The 26,806-nt window shown below is 33.7% G+C and overlaps 1 protein-coding gene across 1 annotated transcript in view; it reads left to right on the plus strand.

Annotated features, from left to right (window-relative positions):
- The first annotated feature begins 331 nt into the window (after positions 1–331).
- Positions 332–26,806, plus strand: part of ZBTB20 (zinc finger and BTB domain containing 20) — an 808,814-nt gene continuing 782,339 nt past the window's right edge. Inside the window, exons 1-2 of the mRNA XM_057544981.1 lie at positions 332–382; positions 2,415–2,509. The gene's annotated coding sequence lies outside the window, so the exon portion shown is untranslated. The remainder of the gene's footprint in view (positions 383–2,414; positions 2,510–26,806) is intronic.

Here is a 26,806-nt window from a genome sequence, read left to right on the forward strand (position 1 = left end):
GGGGGGGAGTGGGAAGACTGCTGACCAATCGCCTGTTAACAGTTCTCTGAGCGAAGTTTCCGTGCTCCAATGGATGTCTGAGATAGCGGATTGGGTCTCTTCTAGCCCAATCGAAGCTGGTAGAGATGAGGGAAGAGGCAGATGGGGGCGGGGACAGGTGAGGGGAGGAGGAAGAGTGTATTTTGTTTATGGGCGGCAACCTCATGAGGGGCGTCCCATTCTTATTGGCTCACTGAAGCCAAGAGTGGCGTGAGGGCAACCCAATAGCAGGAAAAGATAGAGGGTTCGCGGCGTGAGGCGCCCAATGTGGGCCTTCTGCCGAAGAAGTAGGGGCGGGGGGAAGTTTAGGAGTTGAGGAAAGAAGATTAAAGAGCGCGAGGAGGTAACGCCAAAAACTCTAATTTGTTGTGGGGCGGGCTGGAGGGAGGGGTGTGTGCGTGCTGTGGGGGACGGGGCGTCTGCAAGGCGCTTGGAGTGGGGGGCGGTGGGACGGGAAAGGAGGTGCGCGGGGTGGGGTTGGGGGAGCGAGTTAGAGTGGCGAGCCCGCGGGCTGTTGGCCGGCCGAGCGCGCGCCCCCTCCCCCAAGCGCCCGCCCCCCCCCCTCCCCCGGCGGCCCCTTTCCCCGAGCGCCCCTCCTCGCGCCGGGCGGCGGCGGTGGCCTCGCCTGACCCGGCGCGGAGGGAGGGAACGCGGGAGGGTCCTGGGTTCCAGGATCGGGCGGGGCGTCCCGCAGCTGGAAACGTGTCTTCTGCCTTCTTTCTACTCCCCGCGTCTGGAGCTGCCGCTACCAAGAAGAGGAGCTGAGGGGGACTAGCCGGGGCTCAGGAGCTGCTAGAGGCGCCCGCTTGTCTTCCGCCCCCTCCCTTCTCGCCCTTCCCCGCTTGCCGTGGCTCTGGCGGTATCTGGAGTGTCTTCAGAGAACTGGGGGGCGGGAGGGGTCCTGGCCCAGAGCCGCTGGACGCCCCTCCAGACGCCGGAGCTAACGGCCGCCGCCTGCTTCGCTGCTACGACTGTAGAGAAGGGGGCATGGGAAGGGAAGACAGCTTTCCTTCTTTCTCTCCTCCTTTGGGCCCCTTTGGAAACATTAAAAAATGTTTACGCTTTTTCCATAGCTGAGAGAAAACGGTTGGAAGCTTTTTGAAAGTTTAAAAGAAATGCACTCTGCTTTACATTGTTTAATGCATTACTGTCCGTGTGGCTTTCTGGTCTTCTCCCACCATCCGCCCCAACGCCCTGCCCTCCTGAAGCTGTTAGCCTTTTTAAGGATGCTGAAGAGGCAGGAGGCAGGGATTTTCTAAAAGGTGTATTGATAAACACACTTGTACAGACATATGCTAGGCACACACATAAACGATAAACATTCGCGAAAAACACAATATGGCGTACAGCTACACTAACTAGCGCGGTAATCCGCTGATCTCTTAACCCAACCCAGTTGAATGGGGTCAGTAGCAGGATGACAGTTCTCCAGTAAAAATCTGAATGAAACAGGAAGTAATTTGGAAGCAGCACGCGGGTAAAGTACTGTCCTCACATCAGCATTGGCCCAAGCTAAGTTGAATTTGTGAATCTTCTAGTCATGTGAAAACTGTCTTAACTGCTTCTTACCATTAAAAATACCAAAATGTTGCTCAAGTGGAATTTTCTCACTGCGTGGTCATGTGTAAATTTCAGCTAAGAAAATTAAGAGACCACTCATTCCCCCAATGTTTTCAAGCAAGCTCTGTTCTAAAGTTAGTATTCTTAACTTGTCGCTATTGAAAGTTTTAAAACATGAATTATAAGGACCGTTTTGTAAATACATTCTCTAGCTTTACACATTGAATAATCAGTTACCGTCGACAAATTCATAAATGGTTTACTTTCTTACCTGTTGCTCCTAATCCCACGCACCCTTTGCTATCGCTTGGGAATCGTTAAAATACACCCTTCTACCTACCCCATCACACCCCCACGTATAAATTTGACCAGTCCGATTTTGGCTACGATTTGCATTTCTGTATTTCTTGGAAAAGAACATCAGCAAGAACAATTTACACTGTTTTTTTGTGTGTGTGTTTTTTTTAAATGCCCTTGTTTGCTCTTTGTCCTTCTTAATCAGAATGTATCAAAGTTGATGCACATATAGTGCATGGTAATACCATTCACTGTGCCCTCTTGGAAGTAGTTTTCTCTCATGAAAGTTTTTGGTATTGTCCTTGAAGAATTGCTGATGTTATTCATTGCTTAGCGCTCAAGGTTTAATTCTTAAGGTTGGGGATGTGATTTCCATTGAGCTCAATTTTGGAGGGCTTTAGCCTTGAGAATACATCATGCTCAAACAGTGAGGAGAGGAAAAAAAGTGAGTTTTCTAGAAATATAATTATCTGCTCAGTGAGTCCAGCAGTTGGGTATTTTTGGTTTTGTGATTTCAGATCTCACAGACCAGTGGAATAAAGGCCTTTTGCATATGAAGATCAGGTGACAAGTTAACTGGCTACCAGCCTCCAAAGCAATACGCCCTTTCATGGTGAGGTCCCAATTTTAACAGACTAAAGAAAGAAGTTTAAGACTAAAAATTGTCAAATTTTATCCATTTTTAGGAAGAATTCTTTATGCTTACCTGTTTAGTTCATTTAAGATGCCAGTATTTTGAAATAACTACTATACCAAGAAAATACAGGTATAGTTAATGTGTACACCCGCTACTAGCAACTAGCTACTGAAAGACAATATGAGTTTAAGTGGAGTACTAGAGGAAAGAACAACTTACATGTGAGGGTTGTAATTTTGGTGTGTGTGTGTGTGGTAGGGGGAGGAGGGGTATTGTTCAGAACGACTAGTTGATGTGTTGCCAGTGTCCTAAGTAAAGTCAGGAAGTTTTTGAGACCCATACATATACAATTGCTCTTGCTGTCAAATTAACACGACTTTTGACTACTTGGTATAGGAATAAAATCCAAGGAAAAAGCCACTTTAAATGAATTACTTTTATCTCAGTAGTCAGTTTTCAAAAGACTTTCCAACCAAATTGGAATTCCTAGAAAAAAATAGGTCATTTTAGAAGAACAATAAAAGATACAACTAAGTTCCTATAAAGGATCTAAAATTTATAAACTAATTACAAATTATTCGAAATAAGAAGAGATTCTTTAAAACATTTGGAATACAGAAGTGGAGCTTGATGGGCTCTGATTTATTCTCTGAAATAATTTTTTTTCTGAAATGGATTTTTAAATTCATCAAATTGTTCTAGACACTGTTCTAGACACTTGGGATGTAAAAGTGAACAAGGGATAAAATTACCCATGTGGAGTTTACATTCTAATGTCGCATACACTTTGGGTACTTCAGATTGCTAGAAGAAGGTATTTTGGGATGAAACTTTAAAACCTAGCTGTTTTCTCATTTGGGGGAATATGATTTGAAAAAGAGAAGTTCGAGGGGCAGGGAGATTTTACCAATTGCCAATGATAAGAAAGGAAGAGCTTACTGTATTTCTTATTTGTACCCTTTGTTATTGTCATGAAATATTCTCCATACGTTTCAGTAGGTCTTTTTAACAGATAGGGGTTTTATTTTTTCGTAATTTTAAGCTTGCCTTTGAAATAAATAAAATGTTATTTTATATTAAAAAAATTCTGTGTCTTGGAATTTACTGTAAAATTCCTGTGGAGCTTTTGTCTTGTTAGCAAATTGTGGTAAACATAAGCTAGAATATCTTAATTTGTTTAGTTAGAATTTGTTTTAAGAATATGTCTGAAAAATCAAGTGCCTAAATCTTTTACAGTTGTGGTTTTATCAAGAGAAGGTGGAAATTTGTAATTAATTTATAGGTGACTTTAAAAAGAGAAAAAGAGAGAGGCCTGCAAAAAATGCATTGTTATTTAAACCTTTCTTTCAAACTACAAAAGCATTTGATTGGCACTTCTCTGATTTAATAGACCATTTGTAATGCAAGAGGAACATTACAGAGTATTTTAGTATTACTTTAATCATTTAGTCTGTAGGTGTAAAAATCCTAGGTTTCTAACTGAAGGAAACTTGGTGCCTGGTTAAGGGAGTATATGATTTTGAAGCTGAGTTTGTTGCTTCAAGTAGTGGGTGTCTCACCTTTCCAAAACCTAGTTCATACTTCTCAAATAACAAGGTCTTATTTTCGTTATTTTTCTCTATCACAGTGAGTTTTATTTTGTTAGTCAAGTATGAGTTCAATTCTTAAGTAGCATGATTTTTTTTTTTTTTACACACAATCCTCCTACCTACAGTCCTCCCATCCCCTGCTGTAAAGGGCTTGAATCTATACCTACACTAGATCTCTATGCTAATTTGTAGCATAATCAACTCTTCTAGAAAAGGTACATATTAATGCACTTTAGAGAACTTTGAGATTGCCTGTGGCTATTTGAGTACAGACCAGGCAGCGTCTGAAAGCTACAAATAGGAAGATTTAGGATGAAAAGCAGAGACTGTAACTAATAGAATATATTGTTTTAGCTGAAATCTTTTTTAAAAAGCAAAGTGGAAGAATGGTTAATAGAATGTTAAAAATTAAGAACTTTTCCTAATTCTAGTAAGGATGGTTGATCAATGTGTCCTTCTGTGCATGTAAGTATGTATTTATATATGATCAGTTTTTGAATAAAGACATATTTCATTACTGGATAAATGATTCCAGTCCTGCCTTGTGTTCCTTGACATGGAAGGCATTCAAAGTTCCCAGGTGATTTTGTTTAACATACTCTGTTACTTACCAAACCTTTGCTCCGAGCAACATAGAAATACAAGCTAATTAAATCTTTGGAAATTTTGTAATAATTTTGGATTAAAATTTATTTTGGGAAGTTTTTTTAAAGCATGATTACTAAGCAGCACATAAAATGAATGAAATCTAAAGTGAAATCTAAACTGGATCCACATAATAAGATAGTTGAGAGTTGCAAAATGGGTATTCATAGAGTAAAAGATAAAGTCTTGACATGTCAAATTTCTATAGTAATAAAATAAAGACTAATTAATATTCATATTTTTAAGGTAAGTGTAAGTATGTGTACAGTGCATTTTAAGTCAAAATTTGGGGTGTTATTGGCTAGACACAGTCATTTCTTTGCCAGAGATACTAGACTGTATGAAGGCTAACCATCTGTCAAGAGATAGAGACAAAGAAAGGTTTAATATACTAGCCCAAAATTTCCACAAACTTGTTTTGAATTGTATTGTCATTTTGTTTTGGCCTTCATATTCTGTGTTGAATATGCACTGGGTCAGTCACCCCACTTTGTTTTATGAACAGACTATTCAAGGTTTAGATAAGGTTACTGTCGCAGCTGATGTGATCTAGAGGCAAGATAAAATGTTTTGATTTTGCTTTCATGTAATGATTAAAAACTCACAAGTGGACCACCTATTAGCAGTTATACAAGTGACTTCAAGCACACTTATTTTCACCTACCCATTCTGAATTTTGGGTGTCTTAATTCTTTTGCTTTGTGTATTCAAGCCTCATAATTCAAACCCATTCCTGAGCTATTGGGGGTGGGGGGATGGAGGGAAGTAGCAACGGGAAATCCAGATTGCCTGTTTTAGGTACAATATGGTGTGATGTGAAAGTGAAACAGCAGATTGGTAAGAAACTTTAGTTTCAAACAAATATAAACTAGTTTATTTAGTGAAGTCATACACAAAACAGTAGTCTCTATTGACAGGACAACTTTTTTTTTCCAGTAACTTCCGCATCATGAAGTCACCATGGTTCTTTGGGCCAGCAGACTGTTTCTAAGGCATCATATAAGAAAATGAAGCCCTAATATTGCTGATTTTAATGATATACTTAGATGTGGCAGGCCAAGGAATTATTTATAGCAGTGCTAATTATATCAATAAAAATAGCAATATTAATACTGTGAGTGTCAAAATCCATTCTTGACAGTATGAGGTAAATAGAACTATAGTCAAACAAAGCAACCAGCCTGTCTCTACTGTCAGCTCATGAATACGCACTTCAGGAAAAATATACACACAGTTTAGAGAATTAAGTGTACTGATTTAATCTCTTTTTCAATTACTTTTGACCTTTTTTTAAAAAAAGATGTTCTTTATTTTAAATTCAAACAATATTAAAAAGACTTGGATTTTTAGTTTTGAAATTATTGGCAACCATTTTCTTACTGTCATTAGTAAGTTTCTAGAGATTTATTTATATATGGTTAAGTACTTTATAAATTATCAGAAATTCATTTTCTTTGTACCCCCATTTTTGGGACACAAATTACCATCACAAAAGGAACCTCTAACAATTTACAAAATGAAACAATACAAAACAAAACAAATCCTACCACTACCATACATGTACACACAACCATAAATCTCTGGCTTCCTTTAGGCATTAAAAGAATATCCTTTTCCATGGTTTTGATTTAAGAAAGAGCATAAATTTTCTTTGTAGCTGTTTTTACTTCTAGTCAGTTTTTACAATTTTATGTTATTTTAAACTTATTTTCTTAGGAATATAAAATCCAGTAAGTAGAAGTCATTAAATCCAATGGTTCTTAGCTTGAGGGGACATCTAACTTATCAGCCAATCCCTCATATATTTGATTTAATTCTTTCATTTTATTGCACATTGTCAAAAATTTCAGATGTAGAGATTGGAAATATTGTTTTTGGTATAATGTTACAAGCAACTAGTTGTATGATCTTAGGCATTTCACATAATTTGTTTGGATCTCTGCCTTAGCTTCCTTCATCTTCAGGGTCCCTTTCAGCTCTAATAATATGAGTATCTTTCTTTTGATACTTGAGTCTTTATTTTAGCTTCAGATAATGTGACTGGATGTGATGTGCAGGGGGCACCAGGAAAGAGTATATGTAAAATATTTGACTTTGCTTTTTACTTTCAGTCCTGGATAAAAGTTTCATTTTAATGATACTTGCTTTCAAACATAGCATAGTAGTACAAGAGCCACAATATTAAGTACTGATAATCTTTTATAGTTCGTAACTGTAATGTCTATTAGTTTACATAAATTTTTACCAGCTCACCTTCACTCATGTAGATATATTGGTAATAGAATTTATAAACATGATTCTTTGCATTTTACTCTGCATAAAGTTGCTTAACTGGAGAAAGCAGGTAATAATAGAATTAATTAACTCAGAGTTGTGTTCTAATTCTATAAAATATATGGATAGATAGATATATTCGAAGAAAAAGGTAAACTTGGTTTTTGTGCCTAATTTTTAAAGCAAAAAATAAATTTACTTCTAGTAATCAGGAGCCATCTCCATATAGATCTTATAAAATTGGTAATTTTTAACTGCTGCATTTGATTTTGATCCTACATTATATCCATCCAGGGATAGATTTACGTAGGAGGACTGATAAGATAGACAAAGTTGACTCTGTTTTGATGAAGAATAGTGGGAAGAATCTGAAACAAACTGCATGCAATTTGTGTGTACCTACTTGTAGGTATTTAATGATGACCTCAAAGTTTTCATTTAGAATTTCACTCTCAGTTTCTTTTTAATTGACTCACATTCCTTTTGCTAGTATGAATGGTAGTGAGAGGCTCAAAACCGTCAAATCCTTTACCCATTCACAAATGGAAACAGCTATCTGGAGAAAGCTATATAATCCTTGGTTCCTTCCCCTTCCATATACATATCCATCGTTCTTGATACTGCTCATAACATTTTATAAATTACCTCATAGACGGAATATACAACAAACGTGACAATATATTAGATAATGCTAAGCTATTTGGGAGAAATGGCAAGAAAAATTTTAGATCAACCATAGGGCAAAAAAGGTGGTATGAGTGCTTCAATGCATGCAAATAAGGGGGAAAAAACATTCTAAGAGATACTTAGAAGGGAAGCTGATTTTAGACTATAAGTTAACTGAAACCCAGCACATGTACTGAGGAATTAATGTAGACCCTTTTCTAAAGGCATTGGTACCAAAAACACTGGCAAAATTATTGGTTGTAAGCATAGTGAAAGAAAATAAAATACATTCTGTTCTTGTACTAAACAACAGTAGCCAACGTGTATGAGCACTTAACTCTGTACCAGACATTGGTTATATCTGAATTTTTTTCAGTTAATTTCATAATCCTATGAGATAGGCACTTTTATTATGTCATTTTTAAAGATAAGCTAAGACTCAGAAAGGTTAAGTAACTTATTCAAAGTCACACAGCTAGTATATAACGGGAATTCAAACTCAAGTCCAATTCTAGAAAACCTAAGCTCTTAATCACCACCTCATCATGCCTCTCTTCTGGGACCATTTTCACTTAGTACTCGCCCTGATTAATACTGGTAATTTTATTTCAAGAAAGGCATAGTGGATTTGGAGAAGGTTCCAGAGAAAGGCACAAAGTGAAAGAGCTTAAGTGGGAGGAATGGTTGCTATGGTAAAGTTTGTTTTTAAAATTTAACCCTTCAGTCTAGAAGTACAACTCCTGTGAGGGAGTTTATCTGAAGGTTTTAACAGAGGATGGACTGCGTAGCCACTGCCTGATTTGGTTGGATGGACAACAGTGGAGCTGGGTAACAGATGTCAAAGCAGATGGAGGAAATCATGAGTAGGAACAGGTCAAAGAGAGCTTTAGATACTGGCAGTACTGGGAAGGCAGAGGTCGAAAAGGAGACCTAAATCTAACAGGTTAAGTAACCAAGAATCGGGATCATGCAGAAAAAAAGGGTGAGGCAGAACAGAAACAGAATATATTCAAAACTTTGGTGAATCCTACTGACTTTGAAAGGCCCTAACATTTATTGTTTGTTGTTTGCACCCTTAGATTTGTTTCAGAACCAACAGCTGGCTTAAATAGGGGCCACCTAGAGCCTGGGATACAAAGACTGCTATGGTTTTGGCACAAAAAACATGATCATCAATACTAACTTAGAATTAGGCAGTAAGTTTAGATGCATTACAAAGAAATGCAATTTAGCACAGAAACCTATGTGATAAACCTGAGAATAGCTGTCATTTATTGAGTACCCGCTGTGTACCATTCAATTCTGAAATCACTGTTTCTGGGGGGCATTTATAGTACAAGTTACCGTCTGCTGTCCAGTTTTCAAATATAAGAAAACATCTGCTAGCTTTTCTGAGGATTTGATGGGTAAAACAAATTATACCTTAATTTTATTTCATTTCATTTCGTAATTTAGCTTTTGATATCTCCTCTTCCCACATTCATGGAGCCAGGCTCTACCAGGCTTAAGGTGGAATAGAGTGTAGACTTCTCTTATGTAAACTTTTCCTTCAATTGTCGCTATACTGAAAGAAAGGTTCAATTTTATTTGATAGGATAAATGCATTTCTATCAGAGTAATCGGTTCAAATGATCAGTCCAGGTAAAGTCAGTGTATATGAGTTTGGATTATATTTATGATTGCCAGCATGAGTTAATGAAAAGGGAATTATATAAGCTTTTAAAGTGAATTTTTGTTATTTCAAATAATTTTAATGACATCAAACCAAATACAAACAGATGTGTATGCCATGTATACATACTCATACCCTTTTTCTACAAGGTACTGAAGACTTCAAAATTTTTAAGAGATAATATTCATTGTTGAGCTATATTATGTATATATATAGAGGTGGGGAAGAGTTGGATTGTCTGAATGGAGTCAAAGAATAATGGAATAGCTATACTATCACTTATGTGTCTTCAGTTTTCCTTATTACAACATCTCTGATATTTCCTTCAGACTCTTATTTCTAGTGCATTAGGAAATATATTACAGTAATCATTTTGTATGTTTCAAATCGATACATCACTAATACAATATACTGTGAAGTTAGAAAGATAATCAACATTCAGTTTATGCATGACACCTTTCCCGTTCGGGTTTATTGTCACTGGTACTCTTTTGTTCTCGTTCTTTTGACATCTGGTGGTATCTAGTCTTTTTAACAGCTATGTTGTTTGCATCCTCCCTTCCCTTCATATATCTCACCCTTAGAGAAATACCTTTGAAAACTCACCCTCTCAATAATCTTTCTTGTTCTAGCAAAGGGTTGAGAACAAGGCAATATTATGTTGAAGGGGTGATTTGAGCTGAAAAGTGAACAGGATTCCAGACCTTTCTGATTCAGGTATTTCACATAACAGTCTCAACAGTTGTTATAAAGTGTATTGCTAGAGTGTATAAAAGCCAAAAATAAATTGTTGCTGTTTTTCTGTAATTTTGTGTTATGTATACCTCTGTTTCTATCTGTTATTTGTGTAATGATGAATTTTATTATGCAAAAATGGGTGCATTCATTCTTTGACATTCATCACCCAGGAAAGATAGCATTCAGAATTATACTACACTGAACTGCAGATCCTTAAGGGCAGTACCGTATTTTATTAATCTTTGAAGCCTTAGTGCTTAGCATAGTACCTGGCACACTGGAGGATTCAATGTTGATTAGACTCTTTTGTAGCTGTCCTAGAAAGATTACTTTGATTCTTGCTTACCAGGCTATTCATTCCTTATTTTCTTTTGACTGGTTCAAATTTAGCATTGTTACAATCATTAATACCTATTACAGGGTTTCTCTGTACTTTTCTAAGACCCAAACATTTTTACACATGCTCATGATCTTTTATCCTTTTAGATACTTAATGAAATTCTGTCATGGCAGAAGTTCCAATAAAAAATTATATTTACCGTGATTCAGAAAAGAAATATATCAGATATCGCCCATCAGTGGTAAAGCAAATCTACTACAATCAATTCAGGATATTGTATTGAATAGAGTACACAGAATTACATTACCTAGTGATTCAAGGGTGAAATCCAAATTTCATATCCTATATGATTCCTATCTGGATAGTAGGACAAACAGTCCAGAGTATTTTTGTTTTTTGCACTTAATGGATTGTAATGAGATTTTGAGCATTTTATATGAGCTTCCTAATTCTTAAAAAGATAAGTTCATAAAATTTCACACAATTAAAAAACAGAGCTTTAGATTATTTTACCTTATTATCTAAGTTGTTTAGAAGTCAGTCCAATGAAACACTTTAATGTTATTGACATTATATCCTTAGCTCTTCTAGAAAGCAAAAACGGTAATGGGGCTATGAACAATATGGAGGGTAATGTCATGTAAACCACTGTGTAGGGTGCATGTTTCTTTCCTATATAACAGCTGACATGCTTTTTCATATTTATAAGACCTGCTAGTTAGACAGTGGGAGACTTACATGATGTGCCAAAGTCATAGTTTGTCTCTCAACTAACTGAAGCTATAGCAAATTGATTTGAAGTTGTTTCCAAAACAAAAGATAATTATGTCCTGGGATAATTAAAACTGGGGTCTCTTTAAAGCATACTTCAAGTGATTAGTAGCTATGGTATATTTTGGAATTTGTATCTAAGAACATAAAGAGAGCATATTGTTGTTTTTGTATATTCAAGAATATGCTTTCTAAGGAAAGTATTGATTCTTGGAAATAATGATAATGAACTCCCAGACAACCCCAGACCCACATACCTCTCCCCTTTCTCAATATTTTTAAAATTAAGGATTCTGAAAACAAGGTGACCTATGTATGGCCATCTTCCCCTTCACTTCCAATTCCTGACTGTCTTTCTGAATCAAATCGCTACTGAGATCTGTGAACAATTGCTGTGACACCTTGGGCAGAGAAACACTGCTTTGAAAACTTCTACCATCAATTGGGCAAGCAACTAGAGAATAGTACTGAAGTTCAGGGATAAAGATCAGAAAACAGTAGACATTGTAAAGAAGAGCTTGGGCTTCAGAGGTCTGTGAACCAGTATGGGAGAAAGTTAATATCTGACTATTTTATGTATCCAAGTCTCCCCAACAGGCTAAAAAGTCAGAGTAGCTGAATGTGCTTGCTGAGTTTTCTCTGTCCCTGTGGCTGAAAAGAAATTCAGAGATAGGGCAACAGTGATCTACCTCCTCATGCCTTGGCAGGGAACTGGTAGACTGTCTACATTTCTTTTCTCCAAGTGTTATACTTCTGCCATTTAGGATACTTTAGCAACCAGACCAGAGTTCCAGTGAGTTATCAATGAAAAATAACAATCCATCAAAGGGGAGCCAGTAGTGAGGGAGAGAGGAAGATCAGGCAGGAAAATTAGAGTACATACTCCAAGCAACTAGTACTATTGGCGAAAATAAATGAAACCTGAATTTTGAAATATATTAAGAGCACTTAAGGACAGTCAAACAAAGAACAAAAAAATTTCAGATACTAAGAAAAACACATCTCAATTGAGTGGCTCAGTGGAAAAATCGGAGGAGAACATGGTCACTGTTGAAACATGAGTCAGTGAACTGAAAGACCAAGTGCAAGAAATATATCAAAGTACATAGCACAAATAAAACATGATGAAAATATTGAATAAAAAGGATGAGTCTTGGAGGATAGTTTAGAAATCAAAATGTGAATAATAGGAATTATAGAGGGAGAAATAAGAACAGAAGGAGGAAAGGTATAATTAAATAATAGAAGAAAATTTCTTTGAGTGTAAGAAAGATCAGAGTCTGTGGATTGAAAGGGTTTATTGATTTATGGTCTTGATTGAAAGAAAAGACACGGTTCTGAACTCTAAAAATAAACTGAAACATAAACTCCCAAGTAGAAAGAACAATTTTCTCCTATAAAGAGGAGAATTCAAAGTATCATAGAACTTCCTATTTGTAACACAGGAAGCAAGAAGATAGCGGAATGACATCTACAAACTGCAAAAGGAAAATGACTACAGTCCAAGAATCTCAATGCCCAGAAAGTTGTCATTTGCCAGCCAAGGTGAAAGAAATACATTTAGGGAAAACCAAGAACTCAGAACATATAATTATTCCCCATCCAAGAAAATGCCTGAGGATAGGTTATAAGCAAACAACAAATGAACCAGGACAAAGATTTCAAGATGAAAAGGAAAGGAAATAGTGGTAAATAATGAGCATTTGTATATAATTGTGTGTGTGTGTGAGTGTGTGTTGTGTGTATAATTTCATTTAAGAGATGAAGATAGATGGCTAGTAAATGTGTAATAAAATAGACAATTTCAGACTTTTGAAATAAAAGGATCATACTTATGTAAAGAAAATTTTTAATGTACTAAAACTGTCTTTTCAACACTTAGTTGATGGAGGGAGTAGACAGGAGGAATGTAAAAAAGGAGGAAAATGAGTGGTGGGAGATGAGAGGAGGAAGAAAAGAGGAGAAAAGTGAATGTATCCTAAAGATCTCATTTATTTAGGAGAAAGGGGTGGAGGATAGAACCTCTTGGTGGGGAAAAAATTTGTCTTAGATAGATAGAAAAATAGATACATGAAAAAAATATATATATACATCTGTTAATTAGAGTAGAGAAAGGGAAGGTTAGCATGATAGAACATCATGTAGAACTTTCATAGCAGCAAGGAGAAAATATAATGCAGAGCCACTTGATCAAACAAAAAAATATGGAAAAGGGAAATAAGGAAACAATAATGTAAGATTAAAAATAAATATAAGTAATTGGAAGATATAAAATTAGGCACATTATTACATTTAATGTAATGGACTAAATTCTCCCATTAAGAAAACAGATGTCAGATTGAATTTAAAAACATAAGCCACTCAAATTATATTACAAGAAAAACACCTGTGTCAAAATTATAAAGAAATGTTGTTTGTAAAATGGTGGACATAAAAGACATCAGGCAAAGGCAAACAAAAGGAAAACAGAGAAACATGAGTGATAGCATTGATATCAAAAAGGGGCACTGTAATGATGAAAGGCATAGTTTATGAAGAGAATAACCACATAACTCTGTATACAGCAGGCTTATTTATAGTAGATAAGTATGTTAAGTAAAAACTATTGGAAAAGTCTAGACAGCTCTGTTAAACACATGCAAACAATGACTAAGAGAAATGGAATACTATAACTCAGAAGCAATATATTTGTAGTATCTGATATTCTTGAAATACTTTTAAACATCTCTGTGCTTGGCCGCAAAGAAAACTTTATAAATTTTAGAAAGCAGAGATTTTGCAAGCACATCCTCTGATTATAAGCTAGTATAATTAGAATTTTGGAAGTTTTTCTAAAAGGTGACAAAAAATTATTAATTATTTAGAAATTAAAGAGAACACTCCTAGATAACTCTTGGATAAAGAGGCAGTCATTTGGAAAACAATGAAAAAGAGAATATTTTATGTAAAAACCTATTGAAAACAGGTAAAGAGATTGTCGGAGTAGAGTTGATAGCCTTAAAGGCCTTCATTATTAAGATGGAAAATAAAGGATTATCTAGTAACTTTAAGAAATTAGAATAAACACTAATATGAGAGAATAAAAGGAAATTAATTTTTTAAAATATGAAATTAATGAAATGGAAAACAAAATGTAATAAAAAATCAATCTAAAAGCTGGCTCTTTCAAAAGACTTAATATAATACATAAACTCCTTGGGAAGATGAAAAAGCAAAAAAGAAAATGAGGCCAGTAATTCCACTCTGAAGTGGAAGAAAATTGAAAGCATATGTTCACTTAAAACTTGTACACAAATGTTCACAGCAGCAGTTTCATTATAGCCAAAAAGTGGAAGAAACTCAAATCAAAGAAACTCTCCATCAACTAATAAATGGATAAATAAAAATGTGGTGTATGCATACAATAGAGTATTATTCAGCCATGAAAAGAAATGATGTACTGATACATGCTACAACATGGATGAAACATGAAAACACTATGCTAAGTGAAAGATGTCAGACACAAAAGGCCACATATTGTAAGATTCCATTTATGTGAGATGTCCAAAATAGGCAAATCCATAGAGACAGAAAGTAGATTAGTGGCTGTCAGTGCTGGAGGAAGGGAAGATGGGGAGTGACTGTTTAATGGGTATAGGATTTCCTTGTTCTGGAACTAGATAGTTGGTGATGTTTATACAACCTTTTGAATGTACTAAAAACAACCACAGAGTATACTCTAAAATGGTTAAAATGGTGAAGTTTATGTTATATGAATTTTATGCTAATAATAATAAAGATAACAAACAAGAAATTGAGCAAAAATAGATACTAGTTAGGGATGAAAAAACTGAAAGGTTTGACAAAACTGAAAGGTAAAAAAAAGAAATCTAATGCAACTCTATGGCAATAATTTTGAAACCCATGAGAAACAGAACATGATATGGTCAAATGCAAATTATAAATATCAGCCTAAGAAGAAGTAGAAAACGGATACCTATTAATACTGAAGAAATTGGAAAGCTAACCACACGTGATCACTTAAACTTAAATAACTAATTTTGATATAATTTAAATTATGCTAGGCCATTGAAAAATAATGAAATATTTTCTAATTTCATTTAATATCTAACTGATAAAAATTGTTCAGAAATAAATTATAGTTCAATCTCACTTATGAAAGAAATGCAAAATTTCTATATAAAATGCAGATTAGCAAATAGTATCAGCATGAATTAAAAGAGTAATATACTAGGACCTAGAATTTTCCTTTTTTCATTTTAAGTAGGAATTCAAGCATGATTCAACAACAGGAAATATATCAATATCGTTCATTACATCATCAAGTTAAAGGGAAAAATTATACATTCGTCTTCAATAAGATGGCTTAAATATAATATTTTCATTCACAGCCAACAGAAAATATAATCTAAAATAGTTAAATCTTAAAAATATTTCAATTAATATCAGATACTAGACAAGTAATTATTTATCACAATTATTTAACATTAAGTAGGGAGCTTTAGCAAATATAATAGTCAAAGGTATAAATAACACTAACATTTGTAGAGACTAACTTAACATGTCTTTTGGCTGATATCAGACCTAAACATTTTAGAACTCTAATTTAAAAATCTAGAAAAATTAGTAAGATAAATTAAAAAGGTAGTTGGATAGAAAATAATTAGATGAAAATTGATAACTTTTCTCTGGAAGTAATAGGCATCTAGGAACCTTTTTTCCCAACAGGAAAAAATTATTTAATTTTCCATAGAAACACAAATTATAAAATGCTTATTAATAAAATTACCAAGAATAATATAGGACCTGTATGTAAAAAAGAGATACTATTTAAAGACATAAAACAAGATCTGATTAAAGTTTGCACAAATTATGTTTTTGTATGGGAAAGCAATAGCAAAATGTTAATTTTTCCAAAGTTAATACATTAATACAATTCCAATTAAATTTTTAGCAGGGATTTTTTTTCTTTTTTGAGTTAGACAATGTTATTTTTAAATTACATAGAAGATTAAGTGCTAAAAAAAAAGGCAAGAAAATATGAAAAAGAACAGTGAAGAGGGATTTGCATTATACATAGTAGAACATATTACAAAGCCAGCTAATCAAAACAATATGGTAATAGCATAGGAATAGACAAATAGATCCATTAAATAGATAAGAGAATCCTGAAACAGATGACAATTTAGTTTGAAAATCATGAATCATTTAATTAATAGAATTGGCATAAAAGATTATTTTGTGGAAAAAAATGGAAGTATATTCTCATTTCGCACATTATACAAAAATCATTTAAGATGAAATGCTTAAATGAAAACAAAACAAAAAACTTGCCAAAAAAAGTCTAGGAGACTATTTATAAAATTTTTTAACAATAGTGAAAATGCAAAAAGTTTAAAATGATTTAACATTGTTGATTGCATAAAAATAAAACTTTTATATACAAATAAAAGTTATTAGAAAAATATAGATTTGGAAAAGTATTTATAATTTGACTTTTATTAACATGAAAGGTTAATATCCAAGAGCTCTTAGACAATGCTAAGAAAAAAGTTATGAAACAACACAATGTAAATGGAAAAGATAATTCACAGTAAAGCAAATTCTGTTGGTTAACAAAAGAGAAGATGCTCAAATTCACTAGGGAAATTCAAGTTTAAGTAACAGTGATGTAATGTGTCTTAGCACTTAAACTTTCTGTTAGTCTGATGGGTTTAATATTTATTGCCAGTGGTGATGTGGCAAAAAGGGACTCTTACTTGTTACTGGTGGAAATGTGCTATGCTTTAACTTTTTTGAAATGCAGTCTGGTAACACCTCTTATATCCTTTGATTGAACAATTTTATTCTTGGGAATATATCCCATAGAAATACAAGTATTGATATTTAAGGGCATATGAATTTTTTGGTTTCAAAGTTGTTACAGCTTTTTTGTAGTAGTAAAACTGGGGGGGAAAGTAATTCCATTAATAAGATAATGCTAATAAATAATGGAAATTCATATCATGGATTATAATGCAGTTATTAAAAGATGTGAATTAAAGATATCTCAGGTGATCTAGAGGAATTTCTGGAGTTATTGATAGTGAGAAGAGCAAGTTATAGAAAAGTATGTGTTGATGTTACATTTTTATAAAATAATGACCAAAATCCCTGAATATGTATTTTGTATGTAAATATCTATATGTGTATATCTGCTTTATAGTAGAGTTATTTATTTGCAAAGGGAGAATATGGAAGGGTGCATACTATGTTGTGAAAATGGATTGCTTTGAATGGGAGGAACTATAGAGGGAGAGAAGCAGAGAGCCAAGCAATAAAAGGAAAAGAAAAATTGCACTAAAAACATGTTCAAAATCCTACTTATGCTTTTTAATAAAATTAAATACATTTGGCTGTATATGTATTAAGAAGTCAAATTAAAATGTTTAAAAATATTATGGCTACTTTTGATGGTAATGATTTCATATTTTTCAATATTGGTACCAAGGGGTTTTTTTTATTCTTTTACATTTGCTGTTTATTTAATTTTGTATCACATGCTACTAGAATTTTCTACATGTTCTAAAAAATCTTTAGATAATTGTCTAGCATTTCAGGCCAAATAAACTTAATGATTTACAGTTTGAGATCAAATCAAATTACATGGATCATTCCCATGTCAGGGCTGACATGCAGCTGATATCCCTTAGTAAAAGTTAGGTAGTATGTTTCACTTTGTTCAGTGTTCATTTTCTTTGATTGGTACCTTCTGTGTCAGTTATAAAATATTTCTAATATTACCCCTGTCACTTCACAAATTAATTATAACAACAATTATGAATGAATGGAAGACTTGCATGTAGAAGTTGCTTAATAAATAAATACTTTCTGATTGACATAATAGATTTTAAGTAATGATTTTACCAAGGTAATAAAGTGTAGAAATGAAAGCATTCAAGGGTGTTTAAAAATAAGACAAGAAGTCATGATTTCAGGCAAACCATTTGACTCCTGTGTCTCAGAATCTTAATCTTTAAAATAGTGTATTTTCATCACTTATTTCATGCAGTCTTTGAGGATCAAGTGAAGTAATAAATGTTTAAGTGCTTTGAAAAACATAATTCATTGTGCAAAGAATGTTGATGATAATAAAAATCTGAAGGCAGCCATTTTTTACACTTAATGGACGTATATTTTGTATATATATACATATATGTATTTCAAGTTGCATGTTTGATGTTAAGCCTCTTGACATATCAGTAATAGAATGTATTACTGATGAAGCTGTCAAAGCCTCAAATGGACAAAACTGGGATCTATGGAAGGTGTGAATATATTTAATTGCTTAAAGTTTAAGATGAGTCTCCAGAATTTCTTTATTTTGCTGGTCATTGAGGGAAATTCTTTATTTAGGTATATCTCCTGATGTCCTCTGTTCTAGTATAGAGATATTAATGTTTTGTGGGAAGTCTGGGCCTTCATCTCATCTGGACATGATAATAATGTTGTGTTGTGTTTTGGCTTAATAAATGGCCTTGGACAGCTAAACACAGTGGTGTAATCTGTTGTTATATTTCATTAGAAATCCTCTCCTTGTAATTTATAGCTGCAGTTAATAGTGACTATAGCATGAATACTTTAAATAGTAAAATCTTTTATCATCTTTTAGTAACCAGACACCAGATGTGCCATTGGCTGATTTGGGTGTGTGTGTGACTATAAGGAAATACCTACATTATGATTTGTTGGTTGAAACTAATACTACAAAAGAGTAAAAACATTTACATTATTTTATTAAAGAAACAGTTATAATCTTAATACTGTAGAGACTATACTATACTATTAAAGATACCTAGATTCTGTTTTGAAAAAATGGAATGGATAGACTTGTTTCTCTAAGTCTCAATAAATTATATTTGACTCTTTCCAAGAATACATTCTCATTTAAAAATTTTCTTGCCCCAATAATTTGGCTTTGACTTTTGCATAAATATTCTCGCTATTTCACTAGTCTAATTTCCTTCAGTTAGTTTCTCTGCTATTCTTCCAGTAGTGGAGACAATGTTACAAGAAAGTTGAAAAGATAGATCTTAAAAGAGATCAATCTTTCTCTGCATTTCTTTAAATAGACCTTATTCAAGGCTAGTAGTAAAAACTACCTGAATTAGTTCTTTTTGGTATCTTATATTTCACTTAATGAAGTCATTCTAATCAATATATTTGCATTTTCTATTTGTGTTTTGATTATCTTATCAAATATGAAATTAACAGCAGTTGTGACATATATTTTTAAAAATATCTCTTCACTTTTGTCTAGCAATACTAGTGTTACTAGAGCAGAAGGAGTTTTTAGAATACTCTGTATGCATACTTAGATGTATATGTCATTGCCAGTCATCTTTTAATTCTGTTCTTCTCTGTCTCCATTCAAGAAAATTTCTAACCACCAAAGATTACTCCCCCAAATGCAAGTTGCAGTTTGATAGGAAGTTGCAAGGAAATCTTCAAGTAATCTGTTAATCTCAGTCTTAAGAAACCGAAGTGATCATCTCTTAATTCTTTATTCTAAATTAAATTTTTTTTATTGGAGTATAGTTGATTTACACTGTTGTGTTAGTTTCTGCTGTACAGCAAAGTGAGTCAGTTATACATATACATATATCCACCCTTTTTTAGATTCTGTTCCCATATAGGTCATTACAGAGTATTGAATATCATACCTTAATTCTTAATTCTTAATATTCTTTCAGTTTCTTCTTTCTCAGGAAAGAAGTTTCTTTCACTTCTAAGTAAATCCTGAATCCCAGTATCTTTTATCAGTATCTTCCTCTTCACTTTGGAATGGACTGAAACAAAATCATCATTTCTTTTTTTTTTTAATTGAAGTATAGTTGATTTACAGTGTTGTGTTAGTTTCAGGTGTACAGCAAAGTGCTTCAGTTATACATACACACACATATATTCAATATATAAATGTATAATTTTTTTCAGATTCTTTTCCATTATGGGTTATTAATACTTCCCTGTGCTATACAGTAGGTCCTTGTTGTTTATCTATTTTATATATAGTAGTGTGTAGCTGTTAATCCCAAACTCCTAATTTGTCCCTCCTTCCTTTCCCCTTTGCTAACCATAAATTTGTTTTCTATGTCTGTGAGTCTGTTTTGTAAATAAGTTAATTTGTATCATTTTTTTAGATTCCCACATATAAGTGATACCAAATCATTATTTCTTAACACTGTAATCAACTTTCCAAAATATGGCACCTATTATCCCATTCAGTGGTCAGGTTAGTTTACTTAGTTTATCTTTCCAAGTGTCTGAATTTCTTGAGCCACTGATGCTCAGTCTTAAAACCATGGTTGTTTTTATTTTTTCTATTCTTTTTTTTTTAAATTAAGTCTTAACTTGACCAAATAAAAATGCTTATTTGTTTAAACTTTTACATTTAAGGCTTTATATTTATTATGGCCTTGAACAGTATAAATCTTTTTAGTGTCCCTTGGACCTCTTGTTTGGAAATCAGTGGATGGTATAGATTACGGTCTGTGAAATCAGCAACATCCACATCACCTGGGAGCTTAGAAAGCAGAATCTCAAACCCCATCCCAGACCTAATGAATCATCATCTTTATTTTAATAAGATCGCAAGTCATTCATACATACATTAAAATTTGAGAAACACTGCTAAAGAATTTGCCATTTAAAAAAATTTGACTTCAGGTGCACAGAATTGGTTAATTATGATATGGTTCATAATCATTGTACAATTTATTATCCTCTTTTGTTTTTATTTCATTCTTTTATTCATTTGTTCTTTTTAATCAAAATAAATACCTGTAAACCCAAGACCCAACCAAAGAATTAGAACATTAACAATAATTTACGTCTATCTATATATTCTTCTCCTACTCTTATCAGCACTCCCCTAACCAGAGGTAACCAGCATTCTGAATTTTGTGTTTATTATTCCATTATTTTTTCAAAAAATAATATATATAGCTATACCACTTATAAATGTGTGACTAAATAATATATTAATATAATACTGTATTTATCTCCTAGAATATGCTTTTTTTTGCTCTCAACATTGTTATTAAGATTCATCCATATTTTTGTAAGTAACTGTAATTCACACCATTTATTTTTAATTTTGTATTATATTCATGACATCATCACAGTATATTTATTATTTCTCCTGTTAACGGACATTTGGGTTATTTCCTACTTTTTGCTAATACAAATAGTGCTGGTATAAACATTCTTGTATATGTCTCTTGGTGACGTTTGCAATACATTCTTTTCAGAATATACTGACTTTGGAATTGCTGAATCATAGGGTATAAAAACGCTCAGTTTTGCAAGAGATTGTCAAATTATTTTTCCAAAATGGCATTACCCATTTACACTTTCACCAACAATGTGTAAAATATATCTGTAGATCCTTATTCTCTTTAAAGCGTGGTATTGTCAGATTTATTAATTTTTGCTACCTGAATGAATAAGAAAATATCTCATTGTGGTCTTGATTTGCCAAAACTGTGAACATGTATGTATGTATGTTTTCTCTTCTGTAAAATAGTGTTCCTGTTCTTTGCCCATTTTCTTCTTTTAATTTTTTATGGATCTTTTCTAATGATTTGCATGAGTTCTTTATATAGTCTAGATACTAATTCTATTTCCTCTTTTGCTTTGTAGCTTATCTTTTCATTTCCTGTAGGGTATTCTAATGAAAAGAAAATTCTTAATTTTTATATGGTCATACTTATCATTATTTTCTTTTACGGTTAGTGCTTTTTCTATCTTCTTTTACTAAATCCTACTCTGGAATTGATTTTTGTATGTTATGCAGAGATTAAAATTTAAGTTGCTTTCTAAAGGGATACACAATTTTCCAGCTCTGTTTAATTTATATTCTTGTCTTTCCTCAGTGATTTGCCTTGCCACCTCTCATATAGCAAGAGTCCATATAAATGAGGGTCTGTTTATAGACTCTCTTTTCTGTGATCTTGGTTTATTTGACTATCCCTATGCCAACAACACATTTTCTTAATTACTAGAGCTTTATATTATAATATGTCCTTATGTGTGGTGGGGAGAGTCTCCCAGAATTCATCTTTTTAGTTCTACCTTTTCCTTAAATGTCAGCCTCCCCCCACCCAGCTAAATTTTAATTTAGAAGCTATATGCTTCATTCTTTTTTATAAAACCTGGTTATCAATACATTTTTTTAATATCTTCAAGTTTATCCAAAGCATTTCTTACAGTAACTGCTTATTTTGGCTTACAGTTTGTTAATGATGCCAGCCTATGAAACTTAAAAGCAAAAAACCAACAAAATGTAATGCCAGTCTTATAATATTCAAACTAATTCAATTTGAATACCATTCCAGATTCAATTATTTATTTTAGGATTCCAAGTTGATATCATAGTTTCTTAATTTAACAAAATATAAAAAGTGTATACTATTCACTTAACATTGCTTTTAGCAGTTTTTTATGAATCTAAATATAAATTACCCCATGGAACTGCTTCCATTCAGGGATTATTATTATCAATTTTAGCTGTCTTTAATATCACTAAATGCCAGACAGTGTTTAAGTACTTAACATTTTTTGACTCATTGGTTCCTTACAACTCCATGAGGTAGTTATCCCTATTTTACAAATGAGGAAACAAAGGCTGAAAGAGGTTAAATAGCTTGGTAGCTCACTTATTAGGGATTCAGATGGTAAATTCACGTAGTACTAAGAAATGTTTCTGTGTGAAAATTTCACTGAGCTACCCTTCCACAGAACTAATTCTATGATGGTTAAATACCTCAGCCTTCCTTCAGTTCTGCCTTAGCACCAAATATTTTTATTCAGGAGGATCAAACATTAACATCAAAGCCATCTTGAGAGAGAACAAAAGATATAAGTATATAACGTTGAAGAAGTATGTAAAATTGCCTTGGAAATGGAAGATTGGATGTATAGTTACTGGTTTTGAGTAATAGGTTGATTGTATATGTGACGTGGCATCAGATCTCAGGTCGTATTTAGCTTTGGCTGGTGGAACCTCCCTCACTCATTTGCCTTCTTCCCTTCTCAGATGTCCAGAGCTTGTATAGTGGTATATTTGTCAGAGGATGGACAAGTATTCTGCTTACTGTTTCTAGTAAAGACACACTTTTGACAGTTTAATCTGCCTCCATTCTTAATCCTTTGTGTTCTTGAATGCTTACTTCTTTTGTTTTCTGTTCTGTGTCTATTTTGATTTTTAAAATAAAAATATACAATCAGATAGGTAAATAATTATATGTTTTATTAATGTCACGTATTAAAATATATTCAACTATTAATATGCTATTCTTGGTATTAGTATTTGTTGAATTATGGGAAAGGCAGATGTTAAGGAGAAAGAGGTTTCTGTGGGATGGAATGAAAATATGTGCCCACAAAAATATTAAGAGATGGTGACAAAGAGCTGATATATGAGACTCCTAATTTTTCTACTGTGTGCTGACCAGATATCTTAAGGGGATATAGATTTGAGAAAGTAGAGGGAAGAACCTTCACTGACCTGGGGTGGCTGCAATAGGGAGAGGTGTATGATGGCACAGCACACAGAACTAGCCTGTGATCACTTGGAAAGGAGTAAGAGTTAGAACTTAACGGATAGTCATGCATGTTTTTCATGATTGGAATTTTGAGATAAATTGCTCGACCCTGACCTTTTAACTGATATAGTTTTGCCTCAAGAGTGGGTGTTTAATATTGGAAATCAGTGTGTAGAGAAGGCAGAATTTAGAGGGATAAGTTATAGTTGGAAAGTGATCTAGCTGTGTGAATGTAGGCTAGTGAAAAGCTGATTGCCAGTAGGGAATGGACACTGAGGGACTTATAAGGTATAGAAATACATTACTCAGACTATATAGCAATTGTAGGAATGTGTGGTCAGAAAGAGGAAGAATAGGATCAATGTGTGAATGGTCTTTATAGACAAATGTTTATTGAAAAAGCAGGCACTTAGACTATATGGAAAAGCAGGGCACATAAAATAAAGGCATTATGGGATTGTGATACCTTTTGAATGACTCAAAATCTGTGGAGAACCAAGGATATCCTCAGAGATATAGGACTGTACAGAGATATAATTTAACTTAATTTACATGCAACATAGGAAGGAATACTTTTGATTGAGGAATTTTTTTTAAAAATTAATTTATAAATTTTTGGCTGCGTTGGGTCTTCGTTGCTGCCCGTGGGCTTTCCTTATTATTATTATTATTTTTTTAGTTGCGGTGAGCGGGGGCTACCCTTCATTGCAGTGCGCGGGCCTCGCATTGCGGTGGCCTCTCTAGTCGCGGAGCACCGGCTCTAGGCGCGCGGGCGTAGCTGCTCTGCAGCATGTGGGATGTTCCTGAACCAGGGATCGAACCCGTGTCCCCTGCATTGGCAGGTGGATTCCTAACCATTGCGCCACCAGGGAAGCCCAGGAAAATTTTTTAAGTTTATGGGAGAATAGAGAGCAAGAGATTGCTATAGGCTAACATTTTGCTAATGAAGATAGAGGAAAGAATGAGTCTCTGTTCATTGGATTTGCAACCTAAAGTCAATCGGAGGGGCCCAAATTTGAGAAAAAGAATGTGTATTTGATATTTAGATTCATGCTTTAAGACTTTAGCTGGGCCTTGCTATTTATTTCATTTTAACTCCTCTTTCCCCATCATCTACCTGCTAATTTTTGCATTTTGTTTCATGATGAAAATTGAGACAGTTCAGTATGACATTTTTCACATGTTCTTTTCAATGAAGATGTTTTAGATATGCTTATATTTGCTGCATAGACAGCTTCTAATGGTCTCTACCTTCAACAGTTAGGAAACTTCGGTGAGATTTTAAATGTGCAGAAGAATTCTCCAAGGTCTAGAAACCTTTATTAAGATTACAAAAAAGAGCACTGAACTTGACAAATTCACTTTATATTCTAATTTAAAATTTCAAAATCTAAAAGTCGGAAAGCTTTCTCAAGCACACAAAGAGACTTAACGCGAAATAAAATGTTTTACTATAAAAATAAACGAGCTTTCACAATAAACTGAGACTTGGTAATACTGAAATTTTGCAAATAGTACAAACTATTCTTTCTATAGGTTTACAGATTTATGTTCCTCAAAGATAAGCCCATCTTTAGAAACTATAATCTCAATGAAGCTTTACAATCTTTCTTGCCCTACTTCTTTGTGTCAAACTAAAGAAAGTTGGAAAATAATTCTTCAAAATACCCTCCTTCCCCATAGGCAATAGGTCCACTAATTGTCAAATAGCATAGCTAGGCTATCCTACTAAGAGATTTTCACTGTTATCATCCTTGACTCTTGTATTTATTTGCCTTACAGTCTGGAATCTTTTTGGCTCAAGTCTCAATGAATAGCAGATGGAAAATATTGCTTCCATCCTTTCTTTTTCCTTTTCCCAAAGATGGTTCTGTTCTTCATCTTAAATTAGTTCAGTCACTACAGGAAAAAAAAAAAAAAGATGCAAGCAATAGGTAAAATATGAAAGGTAAAATGTGAATTATTAAAATTGTCTAATGGGTACAAGAGAATTCATTCATTGTACACTATTTTTGTATGCTTGAAATTTTTTATAATAAAAAAATTTTTAATGCAGTCAGAAAAATAAAATTAAATAAATTACCTTAACCAACAGGTGGGTTTGTTGCCCAGTTATAACTAGATATGAATTCAGGAATTTCAGGGCACAGACCATAAAATTAACCTTATCTCAACAGGTTATAATTTTATGTTATTTAGTGTGGTCAGTCCAGGTTTTAAAGTATTTTGAATTATTATGTTAAAGGCAAAAACTCAGGTCTGAAACTAACAAACAGTGAAGCCTGTCATCACTCCCCATTAATTCTGAAGTTTCATCTATTTTCGAATCTCTAGTCTACTTCTTTCTCTTCTGGTTAAAGCTGTTTTTGAATTGTGGCTCTTCCTTGCCAGACTAGGTAGAATACTTGAGTCTGACTCAAAGAGTTTCCATTTTGTTACTTTTTTCTTTCTTTTTCTTTTCTTTTCTTTTTCTTCAGTGTACTACATTATTGCCTTAAGGCAAACATGTTCTACTGTGCCTATGTGTCATAGTAGGAAGAGCACAGGATTAGGAGTTATGGGTTTTTTAGTCCCAGCTTTCTCATTAACTAGCTTTATGACTCTGGGCAATTATTTTACTCCTAATATTTTATTTTACTTCTAATCTTAATTCTCTTCAATTTCTCATTTGGGGATTTTTAACCATTCAAAGCTGTATATTAAAAAAAATGCCTTTCCTGTGTTAAGGTACTATAACACTCTGTATTTTGCCCCTGTCTGACGTAAATGCAGCCTGAGAGTATCATCCCCCTCAAGTCTACATTTTTATGTTTGCATTCCCAAAACAACTCCTATTGACTTTTTGTAGTTGAATATTTTCAAATAGATGTTATTTTTTTAGAGCAGTTTTAGATTTACAGAAAAATTGAGAACATAGTCTATAAAGTTCTCATGTATCCCACACCCATTTTTCTCTATTATTAATATTTTATATTAGTATGGTACATTTGCCAC

Source organism: Balaenoptera acutorostrata, chromosome 4 (genome assembly GCF_949987535.1).
Source record: "Balaenoptera acutorostrata chromosome 4, mBalAcu1.1, whole genome shotgun sequence".
In the NCBI taxonomy this organism is placed as follows: Eukaryota; Metazoa; Chordata; class Mammalia; order Artiodactyla; family Balaenopteridae; genus Balaenoptera; species Balaenoptera acutorostrata.